This window comes from Cervus elaphus, chromosome 25 (assembly GCF_910594005.1).
Source record: "Cervus elaphus chromosome 25, mCerEla1.1, whole genome shotgun sequence".
Classification (NCBI taxonomy): Eukaryota; Metazoa; Chordata; class Mammalia; order Artiodactyla; family Cervidae; genus Cervus; species Cervus elaphus.
Window position 1 is genome coordinate 45,336,046 of NC_057839.1, and position 15,114 is coordinate 45,351,159.

At 36.4% G+C, this 15,114-nt stretch overlaps 1 non-coding gene and 1 pseudogene across 1 annotated transcript; one reads left to right on the forward strand and one right to left on the reverse strand.

Annotated features, from left to right (window-relative positions):
- Positions 1-15,114, forward strand: part of LOC122683654 — an 89,456-nt pseudogene that overhangs the window by 34,662 nt on the left and 39,680 nt on the right.
- Positions 15,012-15,083, reverse strand: TRNAY-GUA. The gene has a single exon. It is a non-coding gene; the product is annotated as a tRNA-Tyr (tRNA).

Below are 15,114 nucleotides of genomic sequence, written 5' to 3' on the forward strand. Positions count from 1 at the left end.
ATGTATCCTCCTACTGACAGTATGTAATAGGTCATTTATCTCATTTCTTAATTTTTAAATTGTATGTAATTTTAAATTCAGGAAATTTTATTGCACTCTTGCAGAAGCCTAAGGATGTGTCTCTGATTGAACAGGACTAATTTTGCTTTGGTTCTAAAACTAATTTTATCCTAAATGGTGACTACTTAAAATATCTGGATAATTTTCTAAGTAAAAGTAATAATGAGGATTTACAATTGTGCTGGTTAATTCAGTTTTTAAAGTGTAAAGAAAAACCAGATTCTGAGTGCTTTACAAGGAGTTCTGATGATATTAACTCCATCTTTTGTCTCGTGTTTTGTTTGTTTATTTGCTAGTTTTCTAAATATTATTTTTTTGTCATTATTGAGGCATAGCTGAAGTAGTATAGTTGAAGGCTTTTTTAAGTATACATGATGATGGTTTGGTATACATATGCATATGAAAAGATACCTATCATTTAGTTAGTTAACACATCCATTACCTTACGTGTGTGTGTGTGTGTGTGTGTGTGTGTGCATGCACACTTTCAGTGAGAACATTTAAGTTTTTCTTTCAGCAAATTTCAATTACACAATACAGTGTTAACAACTATAGCCATTTAATGCATGCTATATATTAGATCTTCAGAACTTATTTATCTTATAGGTAACAATTTGTATCTTTTTAAACAACATCTCCCTATCCCCACTACGTATTAGTCCCTGACAACCACTTTTCTAATCCACTTTTTCTGTGAGTTTGGTTAATTTTTTAGTTTCCATGTATAAGACATACCTCTCAGTATTTATCTTTCTCTCTTTGGCTTATTCTTTTAGCATAGTGCCTATAAGATCCACCCATGTTGTCCCAAATGGTAGTATTTCCTTCCTTCTCATGACTCAGTAATATTCAGATGTACGTATAAAGTCCATTTTTCTTACACATTCACATTTGGATTGTTTCCATATCTTGGTTGTCATGAATAATTCTATAGTAAAAATGGGAGTACATATATTTCTTCAATATCATATTTTCATTTCTTTGGAGGATGTACTTAAAGTGGGGTTTGGGTCATATTGTAGTTCCCTTTTTAATTTTTTGTTGTTGTTCAGTAGCTCATTTCCAACTCTTTGCGACCCCATGGACTGCAGTACACCAGGCTTCCCTGTCTTTCACTAACTCCCGGAACTTGCTCAAACTCATATCCATTGAGTCGGTGATGCCATCCAACCATGTCGTTCTCTGTCATCCCTTTCTCCTCCCACCTTGAATCTTTCCCAGCATCAGTGTCTTTTCTAATGAGTTGGCTCTTTGCATCAGAGAGCATTTGGCCAAAGTATTGAACCTTCAGCTTCAGCATCAGTCCTTCCAATCAATATTCAGGACTGATTTCCTTTAGGATTGACTGATTGGGTCTCCTTGCAGTATAAAGGATGCTCAAAAGTCTTCTCCAATACCAGAGTTCAAAAGCTCCAATTCTTCAGTGCTCAGTTTTCCTTATGGTCCACCACTCACATCTGTACGTGATTATTGGATAAACCATAGATTTGACTAGACAGACCTTTGTTGGCAAAGTAATATCTCTGCTTTTTACTATGCTATCTAGGTTGATCATAGCTTTTCTTCCAAAGAGCAAGTGTCTTTTGATTTCATGGCCACAGTCACCACCTGCAGTGACTTTGCAGCCCAAGAAAATAAAACCTCTCAGTGTTTCCATTGATATCCCATCTATTTGCCATGAAGTACTGGGACTAGATGCCTTCTTTTTTTGAATGTTGAGTTTTAAGCCAGCTTTTTCACTCTCCTCTTTCACTTTCATCAAGAGGCTCTTTAGTTCCTCTTCACTTTCTGCCATGAGGGCGGTGTCATCTGCATATCTGAGGTTATTGATATTTCTCTCTGCAATATTGACTCCAGCTTGTACAACATCCAGCCAAAAATTTCTCATGATGTACTCTTCAGTTCAGTGCAGTTCAGTTCAGTCGCTCAGTGGTGTCCGACTGTTTGTGACCCCATGAACCAGAGCACGCCAGGCCTCCCTGTCTATCACAAACTCCCGGAATCCGCCCAAACCCATGTCCATTGAGTTGGTCATGCCAACCAGCCATCTCATCCTCTGTCATCCCCTCCTCTTTCTACCCTCAATCTTTCCCAGCATCAGTGTCTTTTCCAATGAGTCAGCTCTTCGCATCAGGTGGCCAAAGTATTGGAGTTTCAGCTTCAACATCAGTCTTTCCAATGAACACCCAGGACTGATCTCCCTTTAGGATGGACTGGTTGGATCTCCTTGCAGTCCAAGGGACTGTCAAGTCTTCCCCAACGCCACAGTTCAAAAGCATCAATTCTTCTGTTCTCAGCTTTCATTATAGTTCAACTGTCACATTCATACATGACCACTGGAAAAACCATAGCCTTGACTAGACAGATCTTTGTTGGCAAAGTAATGTTTCTGCTTTTTAATATGCTATCTAGGTTGGTCATAACTTTCCTTCCAAGGAGTAAGTGTCTTTTAATTTCATGGCTGCAGTCACCATCTGCAGTGATTTTGGAGCCCAGAAAAATAAAGTCAGCCACTGTTTCCATTGTTTCTGCATCTATTTGCCATGAAGTGATGGGACCGGATGGCATGATCTTAGTTTTCTGAATGTTGAGCTTTAAACCAACTTTTTCACTCTCCTCTTTCACTTTCATCAAGAGGCTCTTTGGTTCTTCTTTACTTTCTGCCATAAGGGTGGTGTCATTTGCATATCTGAGATTATTGATATTTCTCCCGGCAGTCTTGATTCCAGCTTGTGCTTCATCCAGCCCAGCATTTCTCATGATGTATTCTGCATGTAAGTTAAATAAGCAGGGTGACAATATACAGCCTTGACGTTCTCCTTTTCCTATTTGGAACCAGTCTGTTGTTCCATGTCCAGTTCTAACTGTTGCTTCCTGACCTGCATATAGATTTCTGAAGAGGCAGGTCAGGTGGTCTGGTATTCCCATCTCTTTCACAATTTTCCAGTTTATTGTGATCCACACAGTCAAAGGCTTTGGCATAGTCAATAAAGCAGAAATAGATGTTTTTCTAGAACTCTCTTGTTTTCTCAATCATCCAGTGAATGTTGACAATTTGATCTCTGGTTCCTCTGCAGTTTCTAAGACCAGCTTGAATTATCTGGAAGTTCATGGTTCACGTATGGCTGAAGCCTGGCTTGGAGAATTTTAAGCATCACTTTACTAGCATATGAGATGAGTGCATTTGTGTGGTAGTTTGAGCATTCTTTGGGACTGCCTTTCTTTGGGATTGGAATGAAAACTGATCTTTTTCAGTCCTGTGGCCACTGCTATGTTTTCCAAATTTTCTGGCATATTGAGTGCAGCACTTTCACAGCATCATCTTTTACAATTTGAAATAGCTCAACTGGAATTCCATCACCTCCACTAGCTTTGTTTGTAGTGATGCTTCCTAAGGTCCACTTAACTTCATATTCCAGGATGACTGGCTCTAGGTGAGTGATCACACCATATAAGTTAAATAAGAAGCATGACAATATACAGCCTGGACATGCTCAGGAACCTCCATATTGTTTTTTCCATAGTGGCTGCACCAATTTACATTCTCACCAACAGTGTATGACACTTCTCTGTACTTCCTTGTCAGCATTTGTTCTCTGTTGTCTTCTTCAGGAAAGCCATTCTGACAGATGAGAGGTGATAACTCATTGTGGTTTTGATTTGCATTGCCTTTATGATTAGTGATGTTGGATATCTTTTCATGTACCTTTTAGCCATTTGGATGTATTCTTGGAAAAAATATCTATCAGTTCCTCAGCTCATTTTTGAAATTTATTGTTTGTTTTCTTGTTACAGAGCTGTGTGAGTTCTTTATATATTTTAAATATTAACCCCTTATCCAGTATATGGTTTGCAAATATTTTTTACTATGCTGTAGTTCATATCCAGATTTTCTGGGTCTAAAATTTGTGATGTGAACCATTATGTTATCCTGTGTCAAAGGCTGGCTATTTGTTCTAGTTAGGCTGATTTTATATTCAGAGGTTGCTTATCAAAGCCATTGTGGGAGACTAGAAAATAAAGTGAATTTAGAGTCAGAATACTTGATATAAAGCTGTAGTCTTGACCATGTTATTAAGAATCACCTCTATAGTGAAGTGAAGTGAAGTTGCTCAGTCATGTCCGTCTCTTTGCAACCCCATTGACTGTAGCCTGTGAGGTTCCTTTGTCCCTGGAATTCTCCACGCAAGAGTACTGGAGTGGGTTACCATTTCCTTCTCCAGGGGATCTTCCCGACCCAGGGATCAAACCCAGGTCTCCCACATCGCAGGCAGACACATTACCATCTAAGCCACCTGGGAAACCCAAAAATCACCTCTATAATGTTAAGTAAATCCTCGTCCCTAGGCCTTGCCTTCAGGGATTTGATGATGTTTTACATATGCAGAACATCCCAGATGATTTTATGTTGTCATGGGTTGGAGGAGTGTCAGAGGAATGGAGAAAACCACAGGTATAAATACTGGTCTGTACTCATTACATACAGATTTTAGATTTGGGGATTATAATCCTATAATGCATTAGCTTCCTAATCTGTGAAGTGGACATGACCAAAACCTATTTTATTACCTTGCATGATTTTGGTGATGAATAAATGAAACAATGCATTTGTGACACATTAATTTTCACATTTTTCACAATTAGTGAAAAAGTGTTAGTCACTTAGTGGTGTCTGACTCTTTACGACCCCGTGGGATGTAGCCCATCAGGCCCCTCTAAGCGTGGGATTCACCAGGCAAGAATACTGGGGTTGGTTGCCATTCCCTTCTCCAGGGGATCTTCCTAACCCAAGAATCAAACCTGGGTCTCCTCAGAAATATAGATCAATGAAACAGAATTGAAAGCCCAGAGATAAATCCACATACCTATGGACACCGTATCTTCGACAAAGGAGGCAAGGATATACAATGGAAAAAAGACAACCTCTCTAACAAGTGGTGCTGGGAAAACTGGTCAACCACTTGTAAAAGAATGAAACTAGAACACTTTCTAACACCATACACAAAAATAAACTCAAAATGGATTAAAGATCCAAATGTAAGACCAGAAACTATAAAACTCCAAGAGGAGAACATAGGCAAAACACTCTCCGACATCTCTATGATCCTCTATGACCCACCTCCCAGAATATTGGAAATAAAAGCAAAAATAAACAAATGGGACCTAATGAAACTTAAAAGCTTTTGCACAACAAAGGAAACAATAAGCAAGGTGAAAATACAGCCCTCAGATTGGGAGAAAATAATAGCAAATGAAGCAACAGACAAAGGATTAATCTCAAAAATATACAAGCAACTCCTGCAGCTCAATTCCAGAAAAATAAATGACCCAATCAAAAAATGGGCCAAAAAAAAAAAAACAAAAAATGGGCCAAAGAACTAAACAGACATTTCTCCAAAGAAGACATACAGATGGCTAGCAAACACATGAAAAGATGCTCAACATCACTCATTATAGGAGAAATGCAAATCAAAACCACAATGAGGTACCATTACATGCCAGTCAGGATGGCTGCTATCCAAAAGTCTACAAGCAATAAATGCTGGAGAGGGTGTGGAGAAAAGGGAACCCTCCTACACTGTTGGTGGGAATGCAAACTAGTACAGCCACTATGGAGAAAAGTGTGGAGATTTCTTAAAAAACTGGAAATAGAACTGCCATATGACCCAGCAATCCCACTTCTGGGCATACACACTGAGGAAACTAAATCTGAAAGAGACACGTGCACCCCAATGTTCATCGCAGCACTGTTTATAATAGCCAGGACATGGAAGCAACCTAGATGCCTATCAGCAGATGAATGGATAAGGAAGCTGTGGTACATATACACAATGGAATATTACTCAGCCATTAAAAAGAATTCATTTGAATCAGTTCTAATGAGATGGATGAAACTGGAGCCCATTATACAGAGTGAAGTAAGCCAGAAAGATAAAGACCAATGCAGTATACTAACACATATATATGGAATTTAGAAAGATGGTAACGATAACCCTATGTGCAAAACAGAAAAAGAGACACAGATGTACAGAACAGACTTTTGGACTCTGTGGGAGAAGGCGAGGGTGGGATGTTTTGAGAGAATAGCATTGAAACAAGTATACTATCAAGGGTGAAACAGACCACCAGCCCAGGTTGGATGCATGAGACATGTGCTCAGGGCTGGTGAACTGGGAAGACCCAGAGGGATTGGTTGGAGAGGGAGGCAGGCGGAGGGATCAGGATGGGGAACACATGTAAATCCATGGCTGATTCATGTCAATGTATGGCAAAAACCACTACAATGTTGTAAAGTAATTAGCCTCCAACTAATAAAAATAAATGGAAAAAAAAAGAGAAAAAAAATCCTGGGTCTCCTTCATTGCAGGCAGATTCTTTACCATCTGAGCCACCAGGGAAACCCCAGCTAGTACATACATGCAAATAAGTTATTGTTCTTAACGTAGCTTCAAGATCCCTTTATCACAAAATATCACTATTGGTCCCAGTTATGTAATTCTAAAGCAACAAGATGTAATACTCAAAACACAGTCAAAGAAGGTCAATACTTCTTTCTTTTACAGCAGACAAGATTTGTCTTGCAAGTGTGATGCTTTTCCATATGAAATACAGTATATGGAAGTAATGGGCAGATAGTTGTGTAATAAGTGAACTTGGTAGTTAGTTGTTCCTAAAGTTAACTTGCTATGATTACCAGTACCAGTTCTAAATATGACTCTGAAAATATTGATGTAGTAGTGATTATCACATATTTAAATTACTTTTTCTCAATGATTGACAAGTAAGGCATATTGGTGGAAACTGCAAAGGAATATTTATTTCAATGGTGATACTTTTAAAGAGTAGGTATATTCTTTTATCGTATAACTAATCCATTGTTTTACTATTTGGTCTTTCCATTTTTGTCCACAATTTATCCTTAAGATAACTGATAAACAGTTTTTCAGTACAGATAAAATCAAAACTATAATCTTGCCTGTTCCTTGGCTTATTGAGCAAATCATCATTAATTTTTTACCTAAAATCAAAGAATATCCACTCATGAGATAGTGCAAAAATTTCAAAATTATACCTACATTATTATCTATAGATTTAAAATGAAAGATTGTAAATGCTGTCCTATCTCTGTTCAATTAAAAATTTGTTGTTGCTGTTCAGTCGCCAAGTTGTGTCCGACTCTTTGGAACTTCGTTGCAACCTCATGGAAACGTGCCAGGCTTCCCTGCTCTTTACTGTCACTCGGAGTTTGCTCAAATTCATATCCATTGAGTCGGTGATGCTATCTAAGCATCTATTCCTCTGCTGCCCCCTTCTTCTTTGTCTTCAGCCTTTCCCAGACCCAGAGCCTTTCCTAATGAGTCAACTCTTCACATCAGGTGGCCAAAGTATTGCAGTTTCAGCTTCAACATCTGTCCTTCCAGTGATTTACCTGTTTGATCCCCTTGCTGTCCAAGAGACTCTCAAGAGTCTTCCCCAGTACCACAATTTGAAAGCATCAGTTCTTTGGTTGTCAGCCTTCTTTATGGTCCAACTCTCACATCCATAGTGGAAAAACTAGAACACTGGTTATATATTATTGTCAGCAAATTGATGACTCTGTTGTCTCGGTTTGTCTTAGCTTTCCTTCCAAACAGCAAACTTTTTTTTAATTGCATGGCTTCAGTCACCATCCACAGTGATTTTGGTGACAGAGAAAAGAAAATCTGTCACTACTTCCACTTTTCTCCTTCTGTTTGCCATGAAGTGATGGGACTTGATGCCATGATCTTAGTTTTTTGAATGTTGAGTTTTAAACCAGTTTTTTCACTCTCTTCTTTTTCACCCTAATCAAGAGGTTCTTTAGTTCTTCTTTACTTTCTGTCATTAGAGTAGTGTCATCTGCATATCTGAGGTTGTTGATATTTCTCCCAGCAATCTTGATTCCAGCTTGTGATTCGTCTAGCCCAGCAATTTGAAATGATGTACTCTGTATAAAAGTTAAATAACTGTGACAATATACAGCTTTGACATACTCCTTTCCCAATTTTGAACTGGCCCATTGTTCCATGTATGGTGCTAACTGTTGCTTCTTAACCTGCATACAGATTTCTCAAGAAACAGGTAAAGTGGTCTGATATTCCCATTTCTTTAAGAGTTTTCCACAGTTTGTTGTGATCCACACAGTCAGAGGCTTTAGCATAGTCAATGAAGCAGAATTAGATGGTTTTATGGAATTTCCTTGCATCTCTATGATCCCACAGCTGTTGGCAATTTGATCTCTAGTTCCTCTGCCTTTTCTAAACCCAGTTTTACATTTGGAAATTCTTGGTTAACATACTGCTGAAGCCTAGCTAGAAAGATTTTGAGTATAACCTTGCTGGCATGTGAAATGAGTGGAATTTTATTTTAGTTTGAACACTCTTTGGCATTGCCCTTCTTTGGGATTGGAATGAAAACTGATCTTTTCCAGTTCTGTGTTCACTGCTGAGTTTTTCAAATTGCTGACATTGAGTGTAGCACTTTCATATCATCCTTTTTAAGAAGGATTTTAAGAAGTTCAGCTGGAATTCTGACACTTCCACTAGCTTTGTTTATAATAAATGTTTATAAGGCCCACTTGACTCCACACTCTAGGATGTCTGGCTCTAGGTGAGTGACCACACCATTGTGGTTACTTGGGTCTTCAAGACGTTTTTAGTATAGTTCTTCTGTATATTCTTGCCACTTCTTCTTAATCTCTTCTGCTTCTGTTAGGTCCGTGTCATTTCTGTACTTTATCATGCCCATCCTGCATGAAATGTTCCTTTGACATTTCCAGTTTTCTGGAAGAGATCTCTAGTCTTTCCCATTCTATTGTTTTTCTTGATTTCTTTGGATGGTTCATTTAAGATGGCTTTCTTATCTTTCTTTGCTATTCTCAGGAATGCTGCATTCAGTTGGGTATAAATTTCCCTTTCTCCCTTTTCTTTCGCTTCTCTTCTTTCTTCAATTAAGTATGGTGATAGTTTTATCATCTTTCTAATCTTCAAGTTAGAAGATGTACCACTTGTGTTTTAAAAAACCACCTTTGCAGATGACAGAACTGGTTTTATTTGAAGGTAAAATATGCAGATATACAATTGTCCATGTCATTGCTTTAACAGGAAAAATGTGTCATGTGTAATTAAGAAGTCATATGAACCACATTCCTTTACACTCATCTCTACCTATATCTAGCCCTTGGCATTTTGGGTAAAACAGTTGATTCTCTGCATATCATTCCTCCAAAGCCCATTAACTGTAGTATTTTGCAGAGCAATCTAAGAGCATGATAAGAGCAATCAACAACACAGCCTCTGCTTCTCTAACTGAGTCATGTGTGTGCTACTTCATGGCAAAGCTTACCTCTTTCACCATCTCTTCCTCGGTTCTTGATGTGTTGAAAACTAGGCTTTGGTTTTATTGCATGACAATGGCCAATATCAAGACTTCCCCCCCCACCCCCAACTATTTTTTGGAAATGCATATTCTGTTGGCCTATAGCCATGTGCTCTTCCTGGGATTAGCTGAAGACATTTCCTTACCAATTTGAAAGCTTACTGAGCTGATTTTATGAAAGTGATTCATTCAATGTGTGAAGTACATGATACCATTGGTCTGTCAGAAATGTGGATTTCAGATTTGCTTTCATGAGCAATTCATTGAAGAATGTTTCTGGGTGTTGCTGTTGTTGTTTTGTTTTGCTTTATAAAATGTACTGATCATAACATTTTAGATAAGTGCATGAATCATGTTTGACTAAATCGCTGAAAAGCAAATGGGAGATGGCAACAAATACAGGAACATTTTGTGAACAAGATGCTCCCTGTGTTAAGCTATTTCCTATGTAAATTATTCTTTATTGGCAGTACGATTTCATTCGGTTTCAAATTATGATGGTACTATAGCATTTTATAGTTAGCAGTCGCCTTTGAAAAACCTTATTTTTAACAATAAGGAACCCAACACTAAAGAAACTATTCAATTCACATAAGAAATACGGTTAATGACAGACTGAGAACTGGTACTCAGGTCTTGTCATATTCTGTTTACTTTTCTGCTTTAACTTTAAACTGCTCATCCAAATAATCTATTTTACAGACATATATGAGTTCCTATTTCATAATTACTGAAATTTCACATTTATTTCATTTGCTTGTTGCTGTTGCAAAGCATACATACAAAAATAAAACAAAATCAAACAAACAAGTATTTTTCTAGTGAGACTAACATTTGGTTCAGGGCAAATGTTTCTTATTTTCTGTTGCATGTAAAATAAATGTTAGCTTTGCTTTATTTTGTGTAAATGGCATGTTTTTTTAACACATCAATAAAGTTTTATTTAATTTATGTGCCAAAGCTGTCAACTACATGCAAAACCTGTTAGTGCAGTGATATGGAAACCTTTCCCTGAAATCTCGTTAAAGATACCTCTGGGAATTCATATTCATATCCATTTAAGAGAGTGGATGAACAGAATCTGCCTAACGTAATTTGGGAGAAAAATCAATAAGATTCTCTTATCAACTGTCCTCTTTGCTTTCTGGTTATTGTTAGCACAGTAAGTATTGAGAAGGAACTATTTCTAGTCTTTAATTTGTTCTATTTATTTTCAGAATTGTATTATATTTCTTTTAGAAAGTAAAGACAGATGTTCTATGAATTTTGGATACAGTAATGGTACTTCAAATATTACTTGAAGGTTATATTAGCTATTTTTTCCCTATACATCAGCCTCTTCATAAGTTATCTTAGAGATGAGATGGTAAAATTAACCTCTGATTTTATGGGACACTGGAGTTTAAAGAGAGTGGGTCATTACTCAGGGCTGCTCAGTGGAGAGCAGGATGAGATTTTAACCTAGGGATATGACACCTCTGTGCACTTTCTCACTCCACAGTCTTTGATGACATACACGTTTTTGATCCCTTCAGAAATAGTTTATCAGTTAAATAGTTTGGTTGATTCAAATTGAAAGCATCTGTTGATTAAAAACAGGCAAATAAATATATTAAAAAAAATCAGTGTTAATAAGTACAAATAAACAAATACTTTTAAAGGCAAACTGATAGCAAATTGACTGTCTTATTTAAAATCCAGCAGATATTACTGACTTAGCTTATGCTGCTATAATAAAACTGCTGTAGTAAAATACCATAAACTGGGTGGCTTATCAACACAGAATTTTTTTTTTCTTTTCACAATTCTGCAGGCTGGGAATTCCAAGATCAAGATGCAGTCTGGTTCAGTGTCTAGTGGGAACTCTTCCTGGTTGCCAACAACCATCTTACTGCTGTGTCTTCTCATGACAGAAAGCAAGCTACCTCTCTGGTCTCCTCTTATAAGGACACTAATTCCATTCATGAGGGTTCCACCCTCATTGTCTAATTATCTTCTAAAATCACCACCTCCAAATATCATCACATTGGGGCTAGGTTTTCAACATATGAATTTTGGGGGAGACACCAATATTCAGTCCATAACATTATGAACAAAGCTGTAGGTGAGACAAGTTCTTTTCTCTCACACTCTGAAATGGTTTACAGAATCATTTAGGGACACAGCCAACAAATACGTTTATGAGGGATAAAATAGCTCCTCTCAGAAGTAGGTGTTCTGGTGATATGGGCCTGAAAGGGCACAGGTGATTGAGCCAAAGAGCAGGAGAGATACTAATTATATGAACTGAAAAGCTAAATAATCATTTGTAGATGCAAATAGAATATATTAAAGTAAAATATGTGAAATATTTAGACTTTTATCTCACCATATTGATAATCCCTATCCAAATAATGTTAAATGGACTATTTGGAGTGTAAAGTAATGCAGTTATAATGGCAGTTACTTAACCAAACTAAAATTCAAATTTTAGGACTTAGGATTTGTAAATCAGTTCTAGAAGCCTCCAAAATGCTTTGATTCTATATCTCCTTATGCCAAAATAGCCACTAAATTTACTGAAGGCTGAATGAAAGTTGATCAGGCAGTTTTTGGAGCAGGATATAAAACTGTTTTAGGAGTAGAAAATGGAGGTCTTTAATGTTGTGACTGTTTATTACGCTCTTTTGATTATATTGCCAGTCAGATCGAAAACATAATCATGTGTATATAAACCTGCAAGGTTGTCTCCTGTTGTAATTTCTGACAGTTTTCCTTACTAAATTAGGTGCTGCTATCAAATAAATATATTTCATTTCAATTACTTAATTTTCATATTATCTGTAAGAAAAACAATGTCAAACATTTGATCCTTTTAAATGGGCTCATTTTTTTCTGTATATCAAATTGCAATAGATTAATTTAACTTTAAAATATAGTTTTAAAGTTGTAATTCAGAACTAGATATTTCTAAGTGCATTTCCCCTAACTTACACACACACACACACAATTTAATTGTTGGATTTTTTTTTTTTTTAATTCTGCTGATGAGAAGGAAGAAAGTACAGTTAAGTGATTGTGAGCTCTGGGGGCATAAACTTTGGTACTATCAACTAATCACTATGCTCAGTCATCTGTTCTCACTTTATGTTTTAAAATGTAAAGGCATTTCTATAGTGCTACCTTCTTTATTTATCTGAAGGTTGTATTCAAATTCTTAGCTTTCTAAAAATCAAGTACATATCAAAAACTCAGAGGAATATCCTATCCATCACCACAGTTTTTATCTTCAACAAAAGAATGTATTTTTTCCTAATAAGATATTCATAGGATCTCTTAAATTCATTTATTGAGTTCTAGATTAAATCAAAATATGACAGTAGCTTAGAGGTTTTGGATGACTGCATCAAAGAATGAATGATTGGAAACCCCAATGTGCTATACTATTCCATATCTCATGTTTTAAAGAGAGAGGAATACCATAATCTATAATTTAATTCAATGAGCTTTGAAGCAATGGTACATACTGCTGTTTATGGTTGAAGCAATACAGTCACAAAATTCTTCCTTGACAGGGATTGGAACACCATCCCATTTCTTATTGATTTAAGTTTAACAATAGATGGACCCCTCACAAGGAATGAAAACAGTGAGGGCAGTAGAAATGTTACCTGAGGAAAGAATGTGTCAAATGCTCTTAAGTAAATTAAAACATTTGAGATTTTGTTTTGTTTTGGTAAATGCTATTTTTGTTAATTTTTGAAGTCTTCACTTCATAATGAAAAAATAATTTGAGTACCTAGGCAACCTCTTAAGTCTCCTAAAGGTTTTGGCGTTTGGAACTCCCTGGTTATACTATGCATATAATGAATTGTCTCTCTTAATGTGATAAATTATGCATTAGAATAATGGACAGATCAATCAGTGGAGCTGTGTAAGTGAAACACACAGCTTTTGGCAAAGCAAGTTCTGCATGTTTACATTTATCACCCAAATGCCTTGACTTTGATGCAGACCTTTGAGATGCATTTATTAATCATGATTTCATTAAAATTTTTGGCAAACTAATGACTTTTATTTGTCAGAAATATTGCTGATGATATACTGCTGGTGTCCAGAAACACTCATCTTCTTTTTGCTACTTAACCTTCAGTGTGATTGTTAAACAATAACGTGCATGAGACATCATACTTTAGATTACCAGAAAGGTCTTAGTGTCAGAACTAATCAGATTGTGTATTTGCTGATAGTGGAGTGGTGTGACTTTTTCAAGTACTGTTCCAGTTAAAGTTCACTTACAATACCTCATCTATTGAAGAAGCAAGAGTTCTGTAGGGGGAAAAATACTTGTACTGTTAATATGAATGGAATGATTAATGGTGCAAATTATTACTATTTTAATATATTTCAATGGTTGTGAAAAACTTGAGTTTGCGTAAACTACTAAAATAACTAAGTGCATATTCCTTTATGACCTATTTCTCATCTACAAATAAAAACATCTCTTATGATATAAAATCTAAGCAAGTTACTCTGTGGGGAAAGAAAATTGAACTTTTCCATAATCCTAAATAATTTACAATCTACTTAGCTAGACAAAAATTATTATGGAAAGTGATAAACTCATAAATTGTACTCTATATTTGTGAAATACCTAAAAACAATAAAACAGAAAATGGGAAAATGAATAATATAAAACATACTACTGTTGCTTTAGAAAGAGAGAAAGATCTTTGCAGTTTTTTTTCTCTAAATTATATTAAGTGGATGAAATTTATAATTAAACTAATAATAATCTGAAGTTCTTTGGGAGAATCTATTTCCCAGTGTTTAGAACACCATTATTGATATATGCTATCAAGTCAGTTTTAGGTTATAAGGTTAACTGTGTAAGTATTTCTATTTCCATAAAAACATAAATTATAGCTTCATTCACTGGAAATTACTTAAAGAGTGGTTCAGTTAATTTTTCATGTAAAAATTTGTGTGGCTAATTAAAATCAGCCAGGTGAAAAGGTTCTTGGACTCCTTGTTACTTATTTAAGAGTCCTCAATCTGGTATTGGTAACCACATATTTTTCTGACTAACTGGAAATAAACTTTACTTATTCTCAGGACCATGGTTTTCACTGAGGATAGGCAAACCAAGCCTTAAGCTGCCCATCACTAAAATTCCCCAGAATTCTTCAACTGAAAAAGAAGAAGGGCTTGTAAGAGCCAAGTTTCTTGCTCAATGCTGTCTGTTTTTCTCATACATTCTCTTATTGTTGATTTACACAAAATGGGATATTTCCTTAGCTCATATTTCTTGATGTTACACATAGATGTAAACCAGAAGAACTTATAAAGTTTAAGTGGGTTTACTCTGAAGACAGATCTTTGTTTTCTTTATGATAACAGTTTTAACACATTGCAAGTTATAAATTATATGTGTGTATGTCTGTGTGTGTAGGTGCTCAGTTGTGTCCAACTCTTTGTGACCAATGGACTGACTGTAGCCCGCCAGGCTCCTCTATCCATGGGATTTTCCAGGCAAGAATACTGGAGTGGGTTGCTATTTTCTTCTCCAGGGGATCTTCCCAAACCAGGGATCGAACCTGGGGCTCCTGCATTACAGGCAGATTCTTTACCAGCTGAGCTACCAGGGAAGCCAATAGATATATATGGTTTTCAGTTTTC